This window comes from Mytilus galloprovincialis, chromosome 3 (genome assembly GCF_965363235.1).
Source record: "Mytilus galloprovincialis chromosome 3, xbMytGall1.hap1.1, whole genome shotgun sequence".
In the NCBI taxonomy this organism is placed as follows: Eukaryota; Metazoa; Mollusca; class Bivalvia; order Mytilida; family Mytilidae; genus Mytilus; species Mytilus galloprovincialis.
Genome location: NC_134840.1, coordinates 22965808 through 22985515, shown reverse-complemented (window position 1 = coordinate 22985515; position 19708 = coordinate 22965808). Strand labels below are relative to the sequence as shown.

General features: G+C 32.5%; 1 long non-coding RNA gene across 1 annotated transcript; it reads right to left on the bottom strand.

The window, feature by feature from the left end:
* Positions 1-5012: 5012 nt before the first annotated feature.
* Positions 5013-18180, bottom strand: LOC143066362 (uncharacterized). The gene is made up of 4 exons (XR_012975576.1): positions 18089-18180; positions 6932-7077; positions 6310-6454; positions 5013-5439 (listed from the first exon to the last, which is right to left on the bottom strand). It is a non-coding gene; the product is annotated as an uncharacterized LOC143066362 (long non-coding RNA).
* Between the last annotated feature and the right edge of the window lie 1528 nt (positions 18181-19708).

The window sequence follows — 19708 nt, the reverse complement described above, 5'->3', positions numbered from 1 at the left end:
CGCATATCACATATAGTAAATTTGAATGAATTTTGTTGGATTTCAGACCCCAATGAAACATCCGTTGAAAGAACTGTAGTATCTTAAACTAACGTTGAAAATTAAGAACAACTAAAACAGCTTACATAAATTATCCGTCATATTATGTGCCTGCTTAGTCAAATGTCTAACGGAACAAATAAACGGGAGTCTTTGGTCAATATCATTAGGAATACTAAAATATATGAGCCAGTCCATGCGAAAAGGTACAAAAAGTCCTTCTGGTAAACTTTACAGGACACGTTATCAAAGTTTGTTATATTATTTTTGAAAAACGATTTTGTCCGAAAAAAAATTACATTAATGTAAACATTCATAAGATTGTCAATTCTATCCCGAATTTGTCAACTAAAACCGAAATAGACGTAGAAATATCTGAATGTTTGGTATTTGAGCAAGTGTAAAATCATTTGTTCCCCGGACTAATGCTATACCGACCAGAAACTACAAAAAATTATGACACTTCAGAGACAAAAGTCAATAATTTCCGTCAGTTTTACAGGTTTAAAGAAAGAAAGAAAACATTAAAACATGAGGGAAAATGCAAAAACTATGACATCTTGTGTTTTAGAAATTGAAATTTAAGTTAAGTTAAGTTATTTAATATTATATAAATCAACCTTAGTTGCACGGGATTCGAACCGTTGCCCGGTTAAGTTATTTAATATTATATAAATCAACCTTAGTTGCACGGGATTCGAACCGTTGCCCGGTTTGATTGCATTGATATCAGCATCGTAAGCGAGAGCCTTATCCCCACTGCTACCAGGTTTAACGTTATTAATTAGCAAATCAAGCCATTTAAACTGTACTTTGAACATGATTGAAATATATGAAATAATTCACTAAAAATCTTGATAAAACTAGGGGGGGGGGGTCTCAACACTCGCAGGTGCGTGTAGCTCACAGCTTGATGATATGAGGGAAAGTAAATGTGTTTTATAAATCACAAGTCTACTACCAATAATTATGCACACTTTTTATAATTTCGTAAATTTTTCGTTTTTGTACCTTTTCGCATGGACTGGCTCATATGTGTATTAACAAAAATGGCGGAAGATATCAAGGGGACAGTTGGCCACAGACCACAATTAATTCCTCTATCGGTTCTTTATAACGTTTTGTATCATTAAAAAAATTGCATCATACACTTTTGTCATATTTTGTGTGTGTGTAATGTATAGTCTTAGTCCAAATATATATCCAAAATTCATAAAGATTGAACCAATCACTTTTTACAAATTTAGCCAATACACATCCATACCCCTATTGACAAGTCAAGAGAGGTTTCGAAAACTGTAAATATGACCTTTTTTTCACGTGGCCTAATCACTCATTCCATATCAAAATAAGCTTAATTACAACATCCAAAAACTTATTTCACCTCTCTTCTTTCATTTCCACCCAAAAAAATCTAAGAGATGAGTGAGGAAGGGAAAGAAAAAAAATTAAGGAAAAATACTCTATTTAAAAGGAACTGTATTCGTGGACAACGAAAAGCGGGGTCATTAATTGTGGTCTTGGGCCTATTAGGGCCTAAATCTTGACCAATTCTAATAAAAATTAGCACGATTTAAGCTTAGTATATTATACAACAGTTTACAAAGTTTCAAAGCCATATGATACCAAATGAAAAAAATATGGCATTTTTTATATCTGAACTTTGGGGGCTGAATTGTGGCGTTGAATAAGAACAATTTCAACTATCAAATTTGAGCTTCTTAAAACCAAAAGATACCAAAATTAACACTTTTTAATGTCTCTATGTATAAGTCATCATCTTTTCAAAGCAACAGATAGCATACTTGATGTATCAGACTTATGAAAAATGGCCTGAAGTTAATTTTATATGAGCCTGTGTCAAAAAAAAGAGGTTTTCAAATCAAGTGAGGCCTTATATCAAATGTAACATTTTCACTTACCATAATTTTCTGAAGTTGTTAAGTTACCAAAAAACTATATCATGTTATAAATGTACTTTAAATGAAAATATAAGTTTCAAATAGCATAACACATGTGGATAAAATGGTCTTTAGCAATGTCAAGCTTATAAAAAAAATCGTCAATTTGGGCCGTTCCCCACATTTGCATATTAAAAAGCATATAATTGATATGAGAGATGGAGATATGCTTCTTTTTGCTTAAATCTGTGCTGTAATATATAGATAAAACATGGAGCCTTGATGTAACAAGACTGTCACTTTCAACTATGTATGTAGACATTATGGTCTGATGCAAAGTTTATTAACTTTACTGTTTAAAACCTGAATGAAATTTCAGCCTCAAAAGACCAATATTTTAACTACTAGCTATCCAACAGAAGAAAATAAAGGTAGTCTGTGAAACAGAAATGGTTAAACAACCATTAATAAGTGTTTTTGATATAGATTCAGTGCAATCTGTTTAGGAATACAACTTTTAAGTGCATAGAACTTCACATTTCACCTGCTGCGTATACTGACCGTTAGATTTGGACTATTAAAACAGCACATTTTGCACTCTTTTTATGTTTATATCTACTTTTTTGTGTTGAGAGTTCACAAATGAGTAAAACAACTGTAATAAATACCACAAACACAAATAAATATCATAAAAAATCTGTCAGAGAGAAATTAAGCATGCTGTTTTTGCAAAAATATTGAAAAAAGTGAAATAGCTACATTTTGGGCATTTTACCTGAAAAGTGACTTTTTCATGAAAGTGAAAATCATTTCTTCTCATGTAGTTTGACAAATTAATACCAATAGATCATTCAGAGAAGATGTCAAAGTAAAAATTCAAATTTGCTGAAATGCACCTCTTAGGCCACAGACCACAATTAATTCCTCTATCAGTTCTTTATAACGTTTTGTGTCATTAAAAAAAAATGCACTATGCACTTTTGTCAAATTTTTTGTGTGTGTAATGTATAGTCTTAGTCCAAATATATATCCAAAATTCAGAAAGATTGAACCAATCACTTTTACAAATTTAGCCAATACACATCCATACCCCTATTGACAAGTCAAGAGAGGTTTCGAAAACTGTAAATATGACCTTTTTGCACTTGGCCTAATCACTCATTCCATATCAAAATCAGTTTAAATAACGCATCCAAAAATTTATTTCACCTCTCTTCTTTCATTTCCACCCCAAAAAATCTAAGAAATGAGTGAGGAAGGGAAAGAAAAAAAATTAAGGAAAAATACACTCTATTTAAAAGGAACTGTATTCGTGGACAACGAAAAGCGGGGTCATTAATTGTGGTCTTGGGCCAGTTAATAAAAACTCGTTGTTGAAGAGAAATTTACAAAACCATATCAAACATCGAATGACGACGAAACAGAAACAATTTACAATACACCTCATAGAAAAATTAGGACTGAGCACCACACACCTGCAGTTTAAACAATATATATTAATGGAATATAAAGCGAACAGACGATTTTTGAAGATTTAAGTGAACGAATTTAAAACAAAAACAGTTTATCTATAGACTTTGAACAAGGAAATATAACAAGTAAATAAAAAGCCGTTCCATTCTGTTTCATCTCACTGCTATATGTACATGTAAAACTGGAGTAATTGTCACTTTTTACAAAACCTCATAGCATCAATAATTAAAACAAATAATACAGGCACACTTATTAAAGCAACACCGGTGTAGCCCATCATTGCTGAAGACTTTCTGTAATCTGGAGCTGAAATCTTACGATTTCGAAACGCAGAAGTTGTTTTAGCGTCAATTATCAAATTTTGACGAATAGCGTCTAATTCACTTTTCAGGATCAAAATAAGATCGTCTCTCGATAAATTAAGTCCGTTCAAATGACCCCATTTACCACATATACAAGCTCTGAATGTACAATTATTGTTTACTGTAAAAGGTGTTATGGTCTCTTGCTTTGTGCTTTGTGTCGTTTGAAAGTCTTCTGTAACGAGAAAATATTTACTTTATAAAACAAAAATGTGTGTGTGATGACCTTCTTATTTTAGTATTATAGAAGTTGTTAATGTGAAATAAACTGATTACTTGCTCTTTTACTGTAGCTTGATTTATTTTCTGCTTCATTTTTTAAAAAATGTGTCGAACTGTATTCAATTGTTAAGTTTATGTATTGAATACAGACAATGTAGTCTTCAATTTTGTAAGACCTGGGAATATGGTAGTTTTGAAGTTTATCCTTAATGTTCGTACCATGTCGATAAAAAAAATACTAATTAATGTTTGCGTTATAATTGGTAGATTTATATAGATCGTCCATCTGACGAGGAAGCCCTTTCAAAAAATAATAATGCTGAAAACGTTACATATAATTTAATCCTTTCATTGACTGGTCAGGTCGTAAAGATAATTATACCTTTTAACCTGATATAACTTGTAATTCGTAACAAGAATTAAAAAAAATAAAGAAACGGGTTAAAGGGTATTAATATTATACAAACGTGTTTTGTTGAACCGAAAAATGAAAGGCAAAAAACTCAAGTCCGGGTACGTCGATATCTATAATATATATTGTTTCAGTATCCACAAAACGCCTTTTTTGTTCTAATAGTAAACATCTGAATCACGAGCAAACATCGGATAGGATACCTATTTCCTGCATTGTCTCTCATCTCTATAATTTGTTCATCGATTTTATTCTGTATTTCACAATTTTTAAAATATTATCGACCCTCAGAAAATGTTGACACATGGTATGTGTCGGATTAACCGGATATATTAAATGTATATAGTATTGGATTTGATTTCACTTACTTCGCTTGAATTGTGTGAACTGAGTTCATTGGAAGAATTGATGACAATATGTCTTAATTTGTAAGCATGTTAGTATTACAATGATACACAATTTTTATAAGCAGGCATTTTAAAATGATTATAAAGTTACTAACTTGTATGTGTTGAATTAAAATCGGTTGATTCTTTTATATTAAAACTGGTCTTTGGATGCGTTGTTGTATGGTCTAGGTTCGACGAAGTTGTACGTGTTGAATTGAAATCGGTCGATCTTTCTTTTATATCAAAACTGGTCTTTGGATGTGTGGTCTGGTCTAAGTTCGACGGAGTTGTATATGTTGAATTGAAATCGGTCGATCCTTCTTTTATATCAAAACTGGTCTTTGGATGTGTGGTATGGTCTAGGTTCGACGGAGTTGTATGTGTTGAATTGAAATCGGTCGATCCTTCTTTTATAATAAAACTGGTCTTTGGATGTGTTGTTTTGTCTTGTATGTTTGAAGAAGTACTATGTTCTAATGAATAAGTTGATTTTCTATTAGTACTTCGGGTCGAACCATTTGTTTGTTCCAAAAGTACTTCTGAAGTTTCAAATGCCACTTGTTTATGAGTGGTCGTGAACTCTTTTGTAAATTCCGTGGTGATGTCGTTTCCGCCTAAAGTTACGGGGACTTTTAAGCCAGCTACAGAACAAAAAAGAATAAACAAATGAACTAGTACTACTTTGTTTTTTTTTAATTTAATAAATAGATATATCAAACACTGCTATCTTAAAAAACAAAACCATGTATTATCAGCATCGATTTTGTCTAATATTCTTAAGTGCTCGTTCAATTGCATATTCAATATTATTTTGCAATAAGTGACTAGTTCATTTAATTTAAATAGACAAACTATAACATTGGAATTGCCATAATTCAGAAGATATGTTTTTATCCGATAGAAAGATTTAATTCATTTTCATTGGTACTGCGCACTACCTAATGAAGTTGTTCGAGAAGTGGGTTTTATACCTGCAAACAATCCATACGATTTTGTCTTAGTCTATTTTGTTTTGTCAACCCTAAACTCCCGGTTTTTAGTGGAGTTCGTGTTGTTTCTTATTTATTATTTATAACTGTTGATATAAATGTCCTTTGGGTTTATGAGTCTTTGTTTACTCCTTGGTTTTGATTGTTATAGTCTCTACAAAGTTTGCATTATGTGTTGGACTATTAAACATTTGTCCTTCAGCATCACGAAACAGACAGTTATTGTCAAAATGCCCATAAAGGAAGTCTCCACTTTAATTTGTAAATGTACTTTTGATATACACCGACATTGGTATCATACATCCCTGATCAACTCCCCATGTCTACAGGTGGGCTATCATTCTACACAATACAAGGAGCCCCCTTAACGTTGACTTATGTATTGGTAACATTCAAATAAAACATTTTGTATGTTTTATGTGACATACTTTACAACAAATTTGCTGTAGTGTTTTATGTTTAAAACATTTGTTTAGCTAGAATGATATAAAAATATACATTTTAAGATGCACATGTTCTTACATATTTCGTAAACAGCTAATCTATAGAATCCACCACAGATATCCAAAACTACTACTGGACACGGTGCAGAACATTCATCATCGTGAAACACTCTGGTAATTGCCTGACTATGAAGTGTTAAGCCACAGTAACAGCTCTCTGGATTCTAAAGGCAGAATATAAGGCATGTAGGATTTATGTAGGTTCAATATTTTCTGAAAACTTTGAATTAATTTCAATAATCAAGACTGTCTTGAACATCTGGAAAGCTAATAGATTAAATACGTAATTTTTTGTGTACCTGGGGTTTAGAAGGTCGTGACACTCGTACTGTACCTACGTTAGTGTTACTGAAATATAGTACATGGACCTTCTAATATTCTCACTATCCAGTACAGTTTCACTTTTCTTACAGAAATATTTATCTATAATGCCTTCGTATATAAATTTTGATTGTTTTTAGACATTTTGTTTGGTAGACAATAATTGTTAATACTACCAAAAGCATGCAGGTGCATATTTGTTTCGTCAGAAAGACTTTGAAGCAAAGATAACACTTATAACACATGTTTTCGGACCCTTAAAAAAGACTTTGACTAATTTCTTTTAGTAGTCCGCACATCATTTGATAGCAAGTGCATACCTTTTGTGTTCCAGCATATATGTAGCTCGGATTTACTGTTAGGCAAATATGTATGCAGTCAACCGTAGATGTTGCAGTTATTTGTTTATCTGGCAACGTGGTGCCATCATCATTCCAGTAACAGCCAAAAAGTGAAAGGCTTGCTCCTGTGAAAAGTAAAGACGTATCGGACTTCATAATAACATATATTTGTCATTTATAAATGTAGAATTTCACATGTAAATATCTTAAGAAATTTTTATTGTACATAACGAAATTGAAAGACTGACATTCGGTACTTTAAATTTGAGTTTGTATTTTGTTTCATAAGGTGACTACTAGAGGCTTTTTATGGGATTGCTTGTTGGATTCGAATCGTCGAATGGCGAATATTTCATTCATGTTCAGGACGAGAACAAATTAATGATAAATATAAGAGGTAGTTAAAAGGTATCTGCAATAGAAACCTTATAGTTATAGGATAAAGGTTGGGGGAAATTTGGAAAATGAGAGTACATGTATATTGGATAGAGATATATTTTGCCTTGAAAATAGCCACTTAAAGACCCCTCGAAGTGTTATCGCAATGATTCTTAACTTACGGAGAACGTAGACTCTCTTTACAAGCGGCATCAGATTTTAAGCATTCCATTCTGAGCGGATGCGGCTGCATACTTGTAAATCTCGCCCAGCCTTGAAAAAAGTACACCCTACTTTGGAAAGGGGTTTACTCCTAGTCGGAAGAAAATTATATATATTTTTCGAATTTGTCCTTTGTGCACTTTGTAAGGAAATAAATAAAAAGACAAATGTAGAAATAAGATGTGGAATGATTGCCAATGAGACAACTCTCAACAACCAAATATGTCACCGTACGGCCATTAACAATGAATTAAAACCATACCGCAAAGTCATTTTTAAGAGGCACCGAAATGACAAATGTCAAACAATTCAAACGAAAAAAATAACGGCCTGATTTATGTACTAAACAATTATGATATACAGCAACAAACGATAAACACTGAAATACCGACTCCTTGTGTGGGACAGACACATGCACAAAATTTAGAGGTTATCTTGTTAAAAGTCGCACTGTATAACATAAAAACAAACTTTAAAAATCAATTGAAAAAGGTTAAATTCAGCAGATCGATACAAAGCAGAATTACATCTTACAAAAACACAGAATGGACGTGGCACGGTACTTATACATCCCCACAACAAAAAGACATGAAGTTTATATCCGAGAGTACTCGCACTTACTGACAGATAGTACCAAGCCAAACACAAACAAAAAATAACAAAGCATATTAGATTTACGTAACTCAGATAAAATCCAACATGAATGGATTAAGTGTAAAGACGCCACTAACATTCAGAGATAAATGACTGTCCAATGCATGGATACAGGTATCGACAAATTGTAGAGCTATGAACGTGCATGTGTGTTTTAAAATTATATTTAGTTTGATTTTTATTTGCTGATAACAAAATCAATATTAATACCTTCGTCAAAAAGTTATGATGTGTAGCTCGGGGATTACGGATTATGACCTTTTCTAGTTCACTTCATTAAGAAGTTGGTATTAGTGGCCTTCGGCTGTTGTCTACTCTTTGTCGGGTTGTTGTCGCTTTGACACATTTCCCATTTCCTTTCTCAATTTTCTTACTTTGTTTCTTTAAAAAGAATGGCGAACGTTGATTCAAGTATCTTGTCTTGGGGAGGAATACATCTTTAACTAAAAGTTACTTTGTAAAGAATCACTCTGATTCGAATAAAAAAACTTCTCTGAAACTGACATTATCAAGATGATTCATTTCTTGATGGACAACATATTTGTTACGTTTGGAGGACATGTTGATCAACAGACTGTCGGAATTCCAATGGGAACCAATTGTGCCCCTCTTCTTGCCGACTTGTTTCTTTATTATTATGAGGCTGACTTCATACAGGAACTTCTTAGGAAGAAAGATAAGAAGCTAGCAATATCCTTTAACTATCATGATTTCCTTGAGAGAGGATTGCTGCTCACAAGGAAGCTATGAAACCAAGAGTTCCAAATTGAGAAGTTGAAATCATACCTTTTTAAAATTTTACGGATGCCACCACGAGTTTGTTGACCGTTATGGAATAACCGTTTCACAGATGATTTCAATATATACCTTATGTCGTAACTACAATACCCCTCCCTTTTCACGAATGTGACCTACCGAATTTATTTACCGAATTTGTTATAAAATAAGCAACACGACGGGTGCCACATGTGGAGCAGGATCTGCTTATCCTTCTGGAGTACTTGAGATCACCCTCAGTTTTTTGGTTGGGTTCGGGTCGCCTAGTCTTTAGTTTTCTATGTTGTGTTTTCTGTACTGCAATGAATAATTATTTGTCTGTCTTATTTTTCAGCTATGGCGTCGTCAGTTTATTTTCAATCTGTGAGTTTTACTTTCCCTCTAGTATCTTTCGTCCCTCTTTTCAAAGTATTTTGTTTTAGTAAATGTACATTTGAAGCGATGGCAACATCAAGTCGATAAAATATTCTAAGTAAAAAAGTTTTTCAGCAATCGGACTATAATGGCACAAATGTAAAACATGGTTTCTCTAATTCTTCGTCAATTTATCCCTCTCTACATCCATTGTATTAGAAAATTTAATCAACGTTTGGTTTCCACCACCAAATCTCGTATAATACGATATTAAACCACTCTTGACTTTACATTTTATATATTTAAAACAGTCGGCGAGCCTCGCGTTTTAAATTTGAAAAATTAACGGTCTCGAGAGGATAAATATCGAATCACACTCGATGCAGTGGTAGAATTTATATTTATCGCTAACTCTTTGCTTAATGTTTCAAAAAAATAATAAGTTTGATTTTAATAAACATGATTTGAGGAGAAAGTAAACCTGACAGCACGTAAACTGCATTATACAACATTGCTACGCCTTATCCAAAGGCTCCGCGCTTTAGAAATGAGGAGTTAAAGGCAAACAATTCAGTTTTAGAACCACGATGAGGTGTTAACGAAAATAAATACATACATACAAATTATGTTTAACAGAGCCTAATAAAATAGGACCTCGGAGTATTATTTTCTATTTCTATATATTCTGATATTTTCTTTTTAACTTATTTTACTGTTATCTCCCTTTTTTTATTATTTTTATTATCAATGTACCTACAAAAAATATATAAATATCAGTTTACAAACGTGAAAAAAATTAATAAGAATGTGAAGTCATATGACATAGGACTATGTATAACCTAGTCAACTGAAATAAGTACATTTATTACATTGGTTGCAATGAATAAACTCATCATAGATACCAGGACTAAATTTTGTATATACGCCACGCAATACATTAATTTCCCAGTTAGATAAAAACCGATACTTTCACATGTGAAATAAATGTGGTTATATCACTCTCTGACGTCATACAACAATAGGCGTTGTCAAGACGTCGATAACGGCGGATCAAAACAAATTGTGAATGCGTAGAAAAAAGATATATTTCCTTACATGTTTTACCATTAATTTCATTAAAAAAAGCAATTTGTCAATGTCATAAAAAGAATAACTAATTAAAGAATTCAAATATCGAAAAATATTCAACTCCTGACCGAACAACACGCGCATGAGTTAATTATCAGTGTTGTTCGGTCACTCGTTGAATATTTTTCTCTATTTGAATTCTTCGATTAGTTATTGTATAATTAATATAAAAAAATATATACTTTCACGTCCAATATATATTGGCGAGAAATTTTATACATTTTTAAGTAAAGATAACAGCACACTGACATCACGTTGAGCAAACTTATAACTAACGACAAGTCAAACCGACCCAAAGATTCTACTCCTTCTTTTCTGTACTTCTTCTTAATCATGAGGAGCTCATCCAATTAGGATTTTAACAAACTGATGAGGCACATTTCTTGTGTATCATCAATGACACTTATATTACACAGGTACAAATTGGCGATAGAATGCACATATCAAACTAATTGTCTCCCTCCTTTTTAATATTATTCAATATAATATTATAGTATTTACATGATAAAAGGTAAAAACCTCCGACTGAGATTTGTAATTTATTTTTGTTGGCTATTTAGTCAACACAACAAATACTGAGCGACAAAGGAAGGGTACACTTTTTTTATTATCAAATTTAAAAATAAAAAAAGATTTACAACAAAATTAACAATAACAAATGTATGAAAGACTGACAATGCAGTATACATCCCAAGTACAGCTGAGTTACAGTAGATGAGGTCAAATATCAGATGTTTGACGATTGAAAAGTCAATATCTCGTGTGTCCATCATTGACATTAAATATAGCTTAATGCTATGAGGCATAGGCAATTGTAAATGGTTATCAAAGGTACCAGGCTTATAATTTAAAACGCCAGACGCGCGTTTCGACTACATAAGACTCATCAGTGATGCACAGATCAAAATAGTCATAAAGCCAAACAAGTTCAAAGTTAAAGAGCATTAAGGCATGTTGTTCCACTACTGTTGTAATGTTCGTCTTGCAGTGTACTAGTAACAGGTTGGCGCTGCCTTCCAGCGAACTCTTCGGTTAAGTTCATTCCATTTGTGCTGGATGGGATTCAGGTCAGGAGATTTCGATGGCCATGGTAATAAATCGATGCTTTGATGCTGAAATTGGCATTTAAAACACGAGCCGTATGGGGACAGGTTTTGTGCATAAATGGTGTTCCAGGTCCGTATCTGTTACTGAAATTTACCACTTCGGTATCATGTATCATGGGTAGCCAAATTTATAATTTTTTTCATTTGTTTTGAGTTCATTTCTGCTTCTGATATTAGAAGAGATGCCATGGAAGGAGATAAACCTGATGTAAAGCCGAAGTGTAGAGCTGATTGATTTTTCAGTTTTTCCATAAGTTGGTTCAGTAGGTAGTGTTCAAAACTTTTTCCGTATATTAACGAGACGGTTATACCTGCATATCTGTTAAGCAGGCTACAATATTTTACCTTTTTACAGACAGGGGTTATAATGCCTGATTAAATATGTGCGGTGTTCTCTCATTATTGGATTGAGTATACTTAGTAAGTTTAAATATAGGTGTCACTTGTATATATAGACTGTTTAAATCTCGTATTTAAATTTGAACTATATTTCGATTTGAATTATGCACACAAAGACATGATTATTAAACTTCGACTAATGCACGAAAATTAGAAATAGAAACATGAAGATGCAATAATATTAAAGATATTACATCAATGCCCAAAATATATAGAAGAGCGCAGGCAATTTCTAGCATGTATAGAAGAATGGGTGCCAAATATAAAAACATAAGAAAAGACATGAACTCCTACAAGTACCATAGTAAATCCACAGATTGTTCTTTTTTTCAAATAAAATTGTAGCTATCTTTTGTTACAATAATAATATATAGTTAGAAATGGCAGGTAAATTTGGTCCAGATTGTCAGTATTAAACAACTGAGTCCCTGTACCTAATATATTATTTAATGTACCAGCTGTTGGTCTTAATGGAATAGTTTGAATTTCTTTGTTAGTTTATTTGTATTGTTTTCCTTGTGGGTTGTTTTCATTTGCAATTGTTTAACACAAGTATTGTAAGCATTGTATATATTTAAAATTATTCCGCTGAACCTTCGGCGCTATGTTTAGTAATACAACATTATTCTATTCATGACATGGATCTTATTCTTATGCAAATATACAATAAGATTTTTCAGAAACATTGTATAGGCGACAGATAAGCATGTATTGTCCGACCGACTTCCATTTAGAACTACCTAGATATATGTTTCAAGTTACGAGAACTTGAAATTATCACTCTTTAATATGTTGAATTATTAATTAGATATATAATGACGGTTTTTCAATACATTGTTTCAAATTCCGAGAATGGAATTCTTTGTTCAGCTATGCGTTCATATCAATTTATATAGAGAAATTTCCAAGACGACTTTCGGAAATTATTCTTTTCAAACATATACATTTTTTTAAGTATTGAAGACGGTATGAAACTAACACTGGGATTATGGTTATTGTGCTTTTTTTTCTTCGCATGTGACATTGTGGTTCAATCTGAGGTTGAAGGATCGAACAATACATAAACATTCATATATTTCACTGTTATCGAATTTGCTTTCACGTACCATATGTTATATGCATTTGTTATTACTTTATAGCTTTCACTTGTCAAATCCCTGTGGGTGTTGTGATCTAGTTGACTTCAATATTGTTTTTAGGACTTCAATATTGATTTTATGATTTCAAATACATATTGAAATGATTTTCTAGATCAGCTATCAAACTATGTTATAAGATAGGTTTCAGCAGGCACATCATACTCAATTTTGGGTATACTCAATATGGTAACATGCGCTGGTAATATTACGTTGCATATTTCGTCGTCTAGGGTACTAATAATACTTTTGGCTGAATAATTATTGCTCCCCACCAAATTTCCTTAGTAGTTGGGATGCATATGTTATGTGCTTTATCTATAAGCCATTTTGTTTTGATTTGACATATATATACGGTTGGTTGTTTTTTTATTTGGATAAAGATTATAACACAATGTTGACTGCTGCTATTATACTCTTATTTGTTTTTACATTTTCTCTTACTTGTTTGTTTTGTTTACACATTGTTGTCAATATAATGAAATTGTATTCTCCAAACAGGGTAAAAGTTCAGATAAGATCGGGAAAAAATATTTTACAGATGTTATCTAGGAACAGTCAGGATTCTACTTCGTCAAAATTATCTCCCCCTTACGCCATTTAATTTTCACAACCGTAGAAATGGAAGCCATTGTTAAGGATGACGCGCTACCAATTTTGATCTTGAAAACCGATAAATTTATCCTCATTGCACCATTACGATCCTTATATGTTAGTTGTATTTTAATAGTCAAATTTATCAACTAGCTAATGAGCATCAGTTAATGATCTTGTCTGCATTGATTGAACTTAAAAACTATTGTCTGATCGGTAGTCAAGGGGCATTTTCGAAAATTCATAAACATGTAAAAAAATTCTAATTAAATATTTCGTGGAAGGGCAGACTAGATTTTGTTAGTGGTTGAAGATTATAAACCTTAGTTATCATACACAAAAATTATAATTTTTCAAAGATCATCCAACTTGAAAGACTGTCGTCAAGTACTTTCAGTTAAAACATGGATATTCGAACATACCTATTCTGTTTTTGTGATTCATTAGATAGATATTTCACTTGACCCATATATTTCATATTTTAGTACTGTGATTTTTATGTAATAAAGTCAACCTGTAGCTTTGATATATAAAAATGATAGAATCTGCAGCGAGACGATAATAATAATTCTTGCTTTGTACGATATATTAAACTCAAACACGCCCTTATATAAAAAGGTGCACTCGATTTTCTCTTTTCGATACAATTGTTACCCATTTTTGGGATTTTTTTTTTTGGGTCACATAATGGAAGGGCAGACACGAAAATTACTGAACTAATAGATTGATATGTTTTCCGTCCGTGGTAATTTTTTAAAAACAATCGGAGGTTATGCATTTTCTATATCCAACTTGAAAGATACCCATGTCGTCGACTTGATATCTAATTGTTCAGCTTAACTATATGTACTAGATAAATTGAAAACTTATGCAAATGGTGTATTTAAAATAAAACACTTCGTAATTGAAAAGAAAATTGTTATTCTGATTGTTTCTATTAACTTTTAAAATTGTTGTCACTATATATATGATAGTAAACATTACAGTACACATTTATCGCCTTCTCTAACAAAGAGCTTCGATTCTTTTGTTCTATTTCGACCGGGTTCCGATTGGGAACGTTCTTTTCTACTTTATTTTTTATTTCTTACTCTAAATTTTAAATGTTTAGTTTTATAAACTGTCTGTAAACGTTTTTAAATGCAAGGTTGATTTTTTAAAAATCTTTTATGGGTAAAAGAAACATATAAATAATATTAGAATATGAATTTGTTACTGTAATGTACTTTTAACAATCTAACTCTCTTTCATCTTGTAACAGTATTAGAACAGTTGACTTTTCTACTCTTTACACAAGTATTCCACATTCCAAACTAAAAGACAAATTGAAAGAGTTGGTATTACTTTGCTTCATAAAAAAGAATGGCCAACGTAGATACAAGTATCTTGTCTAAGGGAGGGATAAATCATACTTTGTAAAGAATCACTCTGATTCAAACAAAAAATTCTCTGAAACCGATATTATCAAGATGCTTGATTTCTTGATTGACAACATATTTGTAACGTTCGGAGGACGTGTTTTTCAACAGACTGTCGGCATCCCAATGGGAACAAACTGTGCCCCTCTACTTGCCGACTTGTTTCTTTATTATTATGAGGCTGACTTCATGCAGGAACTTCTTAGGAAGAAAGATAAGAAGTTAGCAATATCCTTTAACTCTACTTTCCGCTATATAGATGACGTTCTTTCACTAAACAATTCAAAATTTGGTGACTATGTGGAACGCATCTATCCCATCGAATTGGAGATAAAGGATACTACAGATACAATTAAGTCGACTTCATATCTTGACTTACATCTAGAAATTGACAATGAGGGTCGGTTGAAAACAAAACTTTACGACAAAAGAGATGATTTCAGCTTTCCAATTGTAAACTTTCCATTTTTAAGTAGCAACATTCCAGCAGCACCTGCATACGGGGTATATATCTCCCAATTGATACGATATTCCCGTGCTTGCATTTCCTATCATGATTTTCTTGATAGAGGGTTACTGCTTACAAGGAAGCTATTAAACCAAGAGTTCCAAATGGTGAAGATGAAATCATCCCTTCGTAAATTTTACGGACGCCATCACGAGTTGGTTGACCGTTATGGAATAAGCGTTTCACAAATGATATCGGATATGTTCCTTACGTCGTAACTACAATCCCCTTCCCTTTCATGAATGTGACCTACCGAATTAGACTACCGGATTTGTAATCACATAAGCAACACGACGGGTGCCACATGTGGAGCAGGATCTGCTTACCCTTCCGGAGCACCTGATATCACCCCTAGTTTTTGGTGGGGTTCGTGTTGTTTATTCTTTAGTTTTCTATGTTGTGTCATGTGTACTATTGTTTTCTGTTTGTCTTTTTCATTTTTAGCCATGGCGTTGTCAGTTTGTTTTAGATTTATGAGTTTGACTGTCCCTTTGGTATCTTTCGTCCCTCTTTGACGAAATAACCAATGTATTATGTTATTTAAGCGTTAATGTATTTATTAAACTTTTAGATATTTCCAAGTATCTTTTTTCTGCAATTATATATAATGGATTTGTAAATGCTATGCTGGTGCATTTCCCCGTTATTTAGGGACTCAGCGTTTTGAATTTTTCTTGGAGTTGAGTATTTTTGCGATAATACTTTTTTTCACAATAATATATTTATTATATATATATATATACAACTCGTCTAAACATCAACCCAACAATGTTAGATCTGTAAATTTGCTTTTGCAAATTTTTTGTTCTTCCCTCCCCGGGATTGGAACCCATGCTACTGAGATATTGTGACACCAAATCGCCTGCACTGTATCCGGTGCGCTCGACCACGACCTTGGCTTCACAATAATAAAGCTTTCGGTGGTCGGGTGTTACCTTTCCTCGTTAGTTTTAATCTAGCGTCGTAATACAGTACATGATATATAAGGCATGGAGATGTTATTGTTACAGATCAGCTCAATAATCTATAGTAAAGGATCCTTCAAATTAATGCAAGATACAGTCACAGAAAATAATTATATTTATAAGTACGTCTGAGTCAGTGACAACTCTACAACAGATTTATCCATCGGATCACCAGCAATGACTGTGATACATGGCTGTGTACATTATATATATACAACTCGTCTAAACATCAACCTAACAATGTTAGATCTGTAAATTTGCTTTCGCAATTTTTTTGTTCTTCCCTCGCCGAGATTCGAACTCATGGTACTGACATATTGTGACACCAAATCGCCTGTACTGTATCCGGTGTGCTAGACCACACGACCACCTTGGCTTCACATATATCTAAGTACGTCTGAACCAGTGACAACTCTACGACAGACTATTTTTTTCATTGAATCACTAGTGATGGTGATACAAGGCTGAAAACACATTTTGTATATAGAATTCGTCTATTAATTAGGCAAACAATGTTAGATCTGTAAATTTGCGGAAGCAAAGTTTTTGCTTTTATCTTGCCGGGATTAGAACTTATGTGAACTAATGTGGCACCAAATCGCCTTGCACTATGTCAGACGCGCTAGACCATTAAACCACCAAGGCTCTACAATAATAATGTTTTTTGGGGCCGGGTGTTACCTTTCCTGGTCAGTTTTTATCTAGCGTCCTAACACAGTACATGATATATAAGGCATGAAGATGGATATATATAGTTTTTAAACATAAAGTTCATAAAATGACCACATTATTGATATGCGATATATAAATATATATATACGACTGTCATACAAGTGACAGTTGCGGATTCAGAAATGGTGTCTGGGGGGTTGGAACCCCCTCTTTGTTTGGTAATGCAATAGGGACATATAGTTGGAATCCCCTTTTTTTAATGGCTGAATCCGTCCCTGAGAGATGTTTTAAATCTTGCTATAAAACCACGTTCAATCTACCGTTTTCACATAAGGAAATGCCTGTACCAAGTCAGGAATACAGTTGTTTTTTCCAATCGTCTGATGTGTATAAGCATTTTATGTTGCCATTTGATTATTGACTTTCCTTGCAGTTCGGTATTTTTGTTATTTTACTTCTTCAATATAATTGGATTATTTGAAATTTAAACAACAATCAAACAAGTTAAATATTAGTATAAAAAACACGAGACTGGTTGCTTCAGTTACAAAACAAATTAGTTGACTCCAATTTTTTTCATCATATTTTGTTGGCAATATCATGAAATATAAAATTTTCAGAAAAAAATCACTCTGGTAGAACTGAATGTAAATAGTCTGTTCGTTCTAAAAGATTTCAAAAATCAAATGGAAACTAGCAATTGTATTTTCTAAAATCCTTTGAAAATAAGAGAGTGAGTTGACAACAGGATACAAACAACCCAATTAACCTAGATAATCCACATGATATATGCTCAGGAATAAAATTAAAAGCTTAAAAACTTACCAAATCTTACTTGAGTAGTGATAAAGTGAAGAAAAAACAAACTACCGATAACCATCATATACGACAACACATGATATCCCTCTGCCTATTAAAATAAAACTATTGTGTCAACTAACCCGGCAGATAAGGTATTGATCAATTAATTAAAGTGTTCCTAAAATTGATAAATTTTCATCTGTATCGATATTGCAAGTTATCACAATTGAAACTGTTAAATCTTTAAGACGACTAAATTCCAAAAGGGAATCATTTATGAGACGAGTTTTCAGTAAACCGCAAATTTATAATACGGGTAGATTTTGAGAACTTTTTTATCATGATTATGTATTCGATGCTAAGGTTGACAAATTAGAATTTAAATGTGGGTATCTTACATGTACCAAAACACATTAACAAAAAATAAATTACCTGTTTACTTATTGATTAAACTGCATAGTACTGATGTCTACGTAGGTGTGTTCCTAATAATAAAGTCATGGATGAGAGAAAAATACCTTATCCAGCCTTGTAAGGCAAAGCTTTACATTTTTCATTCCTACGTTTTCAAAACCGATAACCATTGCCTTTTTTGCTTGGGGCTTTACTAGGTCCGAATTTTTTGATTGATTGCATACTATTAAAACGAACTTTATTATGATATACTTATAATAAAACTTATTTTTTTAACATAAGAGCTTTAACACTTAATATAATATATGTATATACATGTACACCCACTTTAATTGATACAGTTTGGATATTTTGGTAGTTTTAACTTCATAAGAAAGACGAACTTTATACAACAAATTAAAACTGACACTTCTATGGCCTCGCTTCTACTATAATGTGTAAGGTGTTTGTCCTTTCACTGCATTGGTTAAATAAACAATAATTATTATTATTTCAATTTAAACTCTGCTAGCATCCACAATATTCATCCAACCTGAACTGTTTTAAGGGCTATTATATTTATATAGTTTTCCAACAGTTTCATCCTCATGTACTTTGTAATAAGAACAGGGGAGTTGAAATCAAAGGAAACGACAAAACAAATAAAGATGAAATTTCCCTATGGTAAATCTTTTGTATTTGAAATAGATCAAAATACCTGAAAACATAAATTTTGAATCAAACATTTAATGTGTGAGAATACAAAAGAATACAAACAAACGATTGCTGTTGATAATGTCAATGAAGCAAACTGCTTGTTAATTAACAGGTTTAATTTTGTCAGACCAACTTTTTTAAAAGTCGTATGAAACTTAAAATTGAAAAAAAAATGTACACTTTTTTTAACTAAATGTCTAGTTTTTATTTTAAATCTTATGTTTAATACTTTTTTCTCAAAGAAAATTCTATAGTTTGTAAAATTAAGAAAAAAAATACTTTATTTGATTGCCGATTCCAGTAAACAATTCGCCGAAAGTCTCCCGTATGCAGTGAACTCAGTGTGGACTTTCTTGTAAAAATCCGGTGATCGCAATATGCATCGATCTGTCATTGAAATAAACTATTATAATCGTATTGTACATGTTAAACACGTGCTAACTTGCAATGATTCTTTGTTAAGGTGACAATCGGTAAACTGCGACTTCATAACACGAGTGATTTTTGTTTTGACGATTATACGATATGGATGCG